Genomic DNA, 7,424 nt, shown 5'->3' with positions numbered 1-7,424 from the left:
TGTAAAATCTCTCACCTTGACAGCTGCCCTTACAAGCTCAGAGTTGTACTTTCTATAATGGGTAGGGGAAAATATATATAGTCTTTCTATATAAGTGCTTTGAAAGACCTCTCTAATTTTTCTCTTAAACTTCCCATCTACCTATCACAACTAATAATAGCTAAGAATGACAAGGAGTTTTAACATGTGAAGAGAGCTTTGTCACACAGTTCTTTCAATGAACTCTTCCTAGATGATAAAGCTGAGATTTAAATCCACATCAATTTATTATAAGCCCCATGTTCTCCACATTGGGTTTGTTTATATAAAAGGGTATAAATTAAGGTCAACCTTTCTAACTTAGTAAAGTGGATGATATGAAAGTACAAGAAAGATAAGAGTCTAAGTATCAGAATATTCTACTCAAAACTGAAATATTCAGGGTATGAAATCTTAATCTGTAGAAACTTTAAAAGCCTGTCATTCAAAGCAATAAAGTTTTCCATATTCAAAAGTACAAATTTCTTTGAGACTTGCTGTGAGTTTGTTCTAAGCCAGCTCTCTGGAAGTATGGATTATTTATCCAAGCAACTGTTCTTGGAGAAAACACTGCAGGCACCATTAATCTGAATGAAGATGTTTTAGGGCCACCACTTGATACATGAGTCAGCATAAATGATGTATTTAGGAACTTTTGGGGGTTTTTTTTTTTTTTTTGAGGAGAGGGTAGGCTGGAAAAAGAACCATTTGCCTTTCTTTGAAAATGAGAAATTAACAGGAAAAAATATTTTTTCTCAAATAAATTTAGATGACACTGCATTTGAACTGATACCAGATCTTGAGGCAGTAGAAGCAGTATTTTTATTAGCTTTTGAGAATTTGCAAGAGACGGAATATAGAGCAGAAAACCATCATTTATTGATGCTGCCAAAAATACCACAAAGTAATGACCACAATTAGCATTATCATGGCAATTTAGAACTTACAAAGTTTTCTTCTTTAGCCAAATTTGTTTTGTTGGATAATGTGAGTTAGGAATTATATCCACTTCTATGTATTACAACCTACCAATTCTGAGACAGGTTGGTGAGAAGTAGAGGTAGTCCTGCAGTCCAGAGCTTCTGATTCTGGCTCTTTCTTGCCGGCCACTGAACATAGCTATTGCCCCCATATATTCAAACAAACTGAAAGAGGTAAATACTTTTTGGCTCTCAATTCTTGAAAGTCTCCAATATGTCCTGACATTTCTACATCCCACCAATTTGTTCAGTGACCTCTTTGATAGGCTGTGTTGTTTCTTCAAGCGATTTTCACTTGGTGTGGATCAAATACATGTTCAGGAGCAGTGAAGAGGAGACATACTGGTTCTATTTTTTTTTTCAGACATTTCCCCCTTCTTTATCCAACCTACTATGGAGGGATCTGAAAATGCAGCTCTGGGAAAGACTGCTTCATGTCTGTTTCTAAAAGTATCAGAGAAATGTGCAAAAATGAAAAAAAAAATGAAGTCCTAGGTTTGAGTAAATTTAAGCAAAGTATACATATTTCAGTTCTTCATTTGTACCTTATTTAGATAATGGTTTCATCAAATGTAAGAATATCTGTGAAAGTACATTATAAACTTGGAAGTGTTGACAATGGCCACTACTACCACCCCCACTTACAATGTCTCACTATATACTACAAAGATAGTTAACAAGTGTCATCTTGCCAGCCAGTTCCCATAGCTCAGGAGTGGCTTCCTGGGGCTCTGTGCTGAGAAAGACCCTGAGTCTGCACCCAAGCATTGAGGGAAAATACAGTAATATCTGGTATCTCTTATGTGAAGACATTATGAATGGAGAATGGTCCCATAGGTGTCAGACTTTGGCCATCTCAGGGATAAAAAGATGATGAGGCTGGCCTCTTAGTTTGTTATACTAGCTAAAATGTCAATAATGGCTCAAAGATCTATTGCATTTCACAAGAATTACAGCCCTTGCCACCTTGTGACCCAGAATATAAACACAATTTTAAAAAATAAATAAAATGTTGATGAACTAGAATAAATGACCTGGAAAACATTTTTAAATGAGCTTTATCCCAATCCAAAGTCTTCTTCCAACAACCTTTTAAATTTTCAAGGTTAAGGTTTTCAAGTAAATCAAGTAAGAATGAAACGAAGGGATCATTTTTGCTTTGGTAACCATCCTTACTTAATCTTCTATTCCCAAAATTGAACTCTAATAAAGCTTATTCACATACCTATTTTTTTTAAAAAAATCCCCAGGCTAAAGGAATCAAAATGGCATTAGAAGTGCTTATTCTTCGTAACTCTCATTACTCAGCAAATAGATAGGTCTGCCGATGGCATGGTTAGCAAGAAGGAGGGCCTAATGAAATTATGGGTGCAATACAAGACCCACTCCCAAATCTTCAAATTCACCACTCTTATTAACAACACATTCAATGAGGAAAATATGAGAACAACAGAGGAATACTACTGTACCCCAGAGTTATGGCCTGCCTCTGCAAGAAAGTAAGTCAAGGGATTAATTCACTACTGAGGTGAAAAACTTGATGATTTTTTTCTTCCTCTTTTGCTCCCTTACTATCCTTTGCTGTCCAAAAGACCTTTTATAAGGTTTATGAATAGTTGTCAGATTTTAAGCTGTACTCTTATAGAAGAAAATTAAATTGCAAACAACCTTCCCCTCTGTCACCACTGCAAGTGCTTGAAATCTGTTCTTACAAAAGGATATCCTTTTAAATATGTTACCCTCCAATGTGACTTATTGCAAGTAATTTCTCTAGTGGGAAAAGCCACATATCAGTTCCTTTCCCTGCCTTTGGAAATGTCTTTTCTAATAGAGATGCTTGAAATGACCTTGGTGTCAAGTAGCACCTGCTGGCCGATTAAAATTACCTTTGACCTAGATCTCAGGCAAAGGAAGATGCAATGAGCTTGAATTGATTTCCAAGGTAACAATATACATTCCAGAGACTTGAGCAAATATGTTTGTGGAAGATCTAAAGGAGCCACTCAATTCAGCCCAAGTTCAAATGTACGTTCATCTTATACTACCATGCTCTGGCTTTTCCTTTGAAAATATGAACCAAAGTTCAGTTCCTATGCAAACTAATTGTAAATATTCATGATTACCAAAATTCTCAACCAACCCCATCTTGAAGTATGAAGTCAAGTAGAAATAGGAAACTTCACAAATACTGACATGATTGGGTGACTTATTTTTAATCAACAGAATGAGAATGTTTCTCCCTTGCTGACCAAAGTCATTGATCGCATCAATCAAACTTTTCATACAGATGTATAAAAATTGCAAACAAGCTTCCTCAAGAATTTACAATGGAGGTGGGGAGATGAGTCTAATATGCATGAAACAATTAGGGGATAATATGAGTCAATATAATTAAGTATACTCAGAAGACAACTTTATAGGGAATGGGAAGAGTGGAATACAAAGTATCAAAGTCTTCATGGAGGTAGTTGGGAGAGATGCTACATATAGAAAGATTATTAAGATTTGAATAAGTAGAAGGGCAAGGAAAAGGGGAGATGAGGGACAATTTTGCTGAGGTTACTACCAAAGCTTAATGTTTTCAAGTTGTATTTTATTGATCCTAAGACAATCAAACTCCTAAGATCTTATTTTACATTTTAACATCTCAGAAACTAGGATGCAAATTCTAATCAATGACATGTCATAGTCTAAGTGGCATTGATTTTCTATCATGACGGCCATCAGTGGTTTGTCCTTTGGTTGATAATATCTTATATCCAAAGATACAAAGAATGTATAAACATCTTATAGCCTAAATCCCAGAAGCAGTGAAGATTGAACTGATCTTTTGAAAAACACTGTAAGGCTACATGATCCTGGTTTCTGATTTATTTTTCTTTGATCCCACTATATTCAAATCTGATTTCAGTACCTATAACAAGGAGGAATGTGCTTGTTATTAGCTCATTGCTGTCCAGTTCCAAATCCACCTTCATTGCCTGCTTGTGATACTGAAACATTTCTCCCTTGCCAGTTGGCACAATGTTGATTTTGTCCATACAGGACAGATGAGGGACCCTGGAGGAGGAAGGTTGTGTCCTCCTTGGTTCTGGTGTGTTCATTTTTCCTGTTGCAGTTGCACTGGGCTGGCAGTAAGGATGCCCAGTGAAATTCATTCCTAATGAGTTTCCTGTAGGCAGCTACCTGCAGGAGAGTATTTTACAGGTTGCCCAGCTGGCTCACCGAAGTGAATTCTGGAGGAGCCCAGGTGGTTTCATAGTCTTTTCCTGGTGATGGCATCCCAGTAAATTCGATACCATCCTCCTACCCCTGGGAAGCTTCCTAGTGAGTATCGTTGACACCCAGCAGTTTTCTTCTTTAGAATTAAAATGGATCCTGTACACCAATAGGGAGAACTTGATAGCCTTCTCAATCAACTTTCTCAGTTAAAGCCCACTAGTGAGAGCAAATTTAAGTGTGTGTTTGGGTTGGGGCTGGGGCTGTGGGATAAGGAGTAGAAGAATGAGTTGACTGGGAAAAGCAAGACGTTGATAAAGGGATATATGTGCTTGATTGTCAAAGTGTTTCTAATGATCTCAAAACAACTAGAAAGCCCTTCTGACTTCTGTGTTCAGAGATGAAACCTCATTATCACAGCACTGTCTTTCAATCCTGATCCTACACAGAAGCCACCCTAATGCATTCAGATACAACATAAAATATCCTTCCACCAATAGCAATTTTTTTCAGCATGCCAAGAAACATTTAGATGTTTCAAGAAACAGATATTTAACACTGGAGAAATAAAACAGTTGCCTAACAGTTGATGTTTTAGTATCTCATACATACTTTCTAACTATTTGGGTGCAATGCTTCTTTGTACATCTTGGCATTTTGAAAGTTGTATTGTTTTAATATTGAAAAAATACAATAAATATGAGTAAGAAGTGAAATGATTTTCTTTTCCAACTCAAAAGTACAATGAGCAGATTCATGCTTTAAAGAGAAGGAAAGGGTTAGCACAGCTAAATTACTATCCAAACTTCATTTTAGAAAATAATTTTCCTTCAAATTTAGATTTTAACTTTCCCTTATATTTGCAGATTTGAATATAAGATGGCTAAACTTCAGCTGAAGCACATTATAAGGCATTCTCAAATATTAGATTACTTTTATAAAATAGCCCCTTTCTTATTTATCACTTTAAAAATAGTGTACAAATTAAGTGTAAAGCTCCTTAAAATTCTAAACCTCTCTCTGAACATGAATACTCTTTATCTTAAAAATAAAATTCTATTCAGCATGTTTCCAAGAGCTGTGGCCATTCATGGCCAAGCTAGAGCATCCTAAAGAGACTTTGACAGAACGGGTCAGCATAATACCTGCAACTGCCACTCACCTGCCTATAACACCTCAGGACATGGGCTCGAAGTCACCTTCTTGAGTCCAGGTGTTTCCACAAACTTCCATGTAGATGGGTGTATTAGATCAACTTTTTGGTATAGAGCAAAATAAAATAAAATAAAATAAAATTCTATTTTACTCACATTTTCCTTCTTCAAATGAATAGTTGACTTAGTCATGAATTGCCTTGTGTCTGATACTTTTTTTTTAAATTCCTGAATGAACTCTTTTTGTAAATGGAACTTATGTCAGGATATCACCTCTGGCCCTTTCATATCCTTATTCTCTTTTCATTCCCTTTATTTCTTGAAGCCAAAGATAGAAGAACACAAGAAAAGACATAGGAGTTTGAGCAAAAGGCTTGTTTATATTGAACAAGAAGGTATCATTCAGGGACTCTAAAGATAAACTCAGGATGGTTATTTTATCCATTCTCATGGGGCCATTTTCAGCCCAGAGCCAAGGACAGGAGCAGAGGCTCTAACTCTCATTTTATTGTGTTCAATGTGTTTTGGATGAACTAAAACAGCAAAATATAGGTTAATCTTCCTCAGCTGGAGGTAACTGGAGGAATGAGTCAAAATCCAGAAATTCATCTCATACACACACACCACACACTCCACTTTGTGCATATATTCATAAGATTACTCACATATATAATTCCATTTAGACCTGTACTATATTATCAATCCTGCCAACACTGTGATATAGACATTCCAATGCTCTAAAAAAAAAAAAGCATATGAAGACATAGCATCCTCTTCCACTGCCTTCCCAAGAACAATGCCAGTTATTCTCTGAATTTGAGATATGCAAAGGATACACTCTACCATCTGCTGCACTTGTTAATGAATGTGTGGCATCAACAGAACATAACAATGGGAAAGATTCTTGCAGAACTCCTAATTCCTCCATGAAAGCTGAAAAATTAAAGGTAAAGGGGAGTGGATGATGTTCCTGAGGTCTCTTAGTAAGTTAGTGGCAGAGTAAGAAGCAGAATGTCTCTAGTCCTGAGCTTTTTTTGTAGCACAAAGTACCTTTGCTAACTAGCATTTAATTGAAACTAAAACCATGCTTTAAAAAAAAATTAAATTAAATTAAATTAAAAAATAAAACAATGCTCTATCTTCCTTAAGTAATGTTAATATCATCCCAGGATTTCCTCCTACCTTATTAAGATAATTCTCTTAAAGTATCTAAATTATTATTAAGACAATACTCAAAAAATATTTGTCAAACTATTTAGTTAGATAGATTTCCTTATCATCAAAAAGAAAACGATGAGGGGTGCCTGGGTAGCTCAGTGGTTGAGTGTCTGCCTTTGACTCAGTTTATTGATCCTGGGGTCCTGGGATTGAGCTCCGCATCAGGCTGCCCACAGGGAGCCTGCTTTTCCCTCTGTCTCTGTGTGTCTCTCATGAATAAATAAATAAAATCTTTTTTTAAAAAATAAGGAAATGATGAGGTGTGCTAATATTTGTCAGCTGATGAGAAGGAAAGATGAAATGTGGTCAATGACTTCTGATGGTAAAAAATATGAGCAAGTTTGAGATTACAGATGCAGAGTTTCTGGAAAATCCCAGGATATCGCTTCTGAATGTTTGTCTATTGAAGCAGAAATCCCACTATTAATGTCTCCTTTGAAATGTCTAGTCCATGCCATAGTCAGAATACTTTCTTATGGGCAGACAGATTCACAGGAATCAGGAGGGTCATGAGATAGCACCAAACATTACAGCCCTGTACCCTTGAGCAATTGAAAAAGGATATAGATATATATTATCTGCACACAAATATAACTAACTAAAATAAAGCAGCAGAATGGGGTCATGTCCTAAGTACATTTCACTTTCAGATGTCTTTAGAAAGGCCCTCCTTCTCCCCTCAGCCTTATCTCCCCACAACACACAAAGAGACACCACACACACACTATCTCATTTAATATTCATAGTAACAAACAAATCTTTAACATTTATTAATGTTAGAGAGACTGAACAATCTAACGAATTGAATACACCCATGAAGCAAGTAGGAACACTT

At 36.2% G+C, this 7,424-nt stretch overlaps 1 non-coding gene across 1 annotated transcript; it reads left to right on the top strand.

Annotated features, from left to right (window-relative positions):
* The first annotated feature begins 5,278 nt into the window (after nt 1-5,278).
* Nucleotides 5,279-5,391, top strand: LOC129514680 (small nucleolar RNA SNORA44). Its single transcript, XR_008665489.1, has one exon. It is a non-coding gene; the product is annotated as a small nucleolar RNA SNORA44 (small nucleolar RNA).
* The last annotated feature ends 2,033 nt before the right edge of the window (nt 5,392-7,424 follow it).

This window comes from Nyctereutes procyonoides, unplaced genomic scaffold (genome assembly GCF_905146905.1).
Source record: "Nyctereutes procyonoides isolate TBG_1078 unplaced genomic scaffold, NYPRO_anot_genome, whole genome shotgun sequence".
Lineage (NCBI taxonomy): Eukaryota > Metazoa > Chordata > Mammalia > Carnivora > Canidae > Nyctereutes > Nyctereutes procyonoides.
The sequence above is the reverse complement of the archived record's forward strand: the minus strand, read 5'-3'. Positions and strand labels throughout refer to the sequence as shown.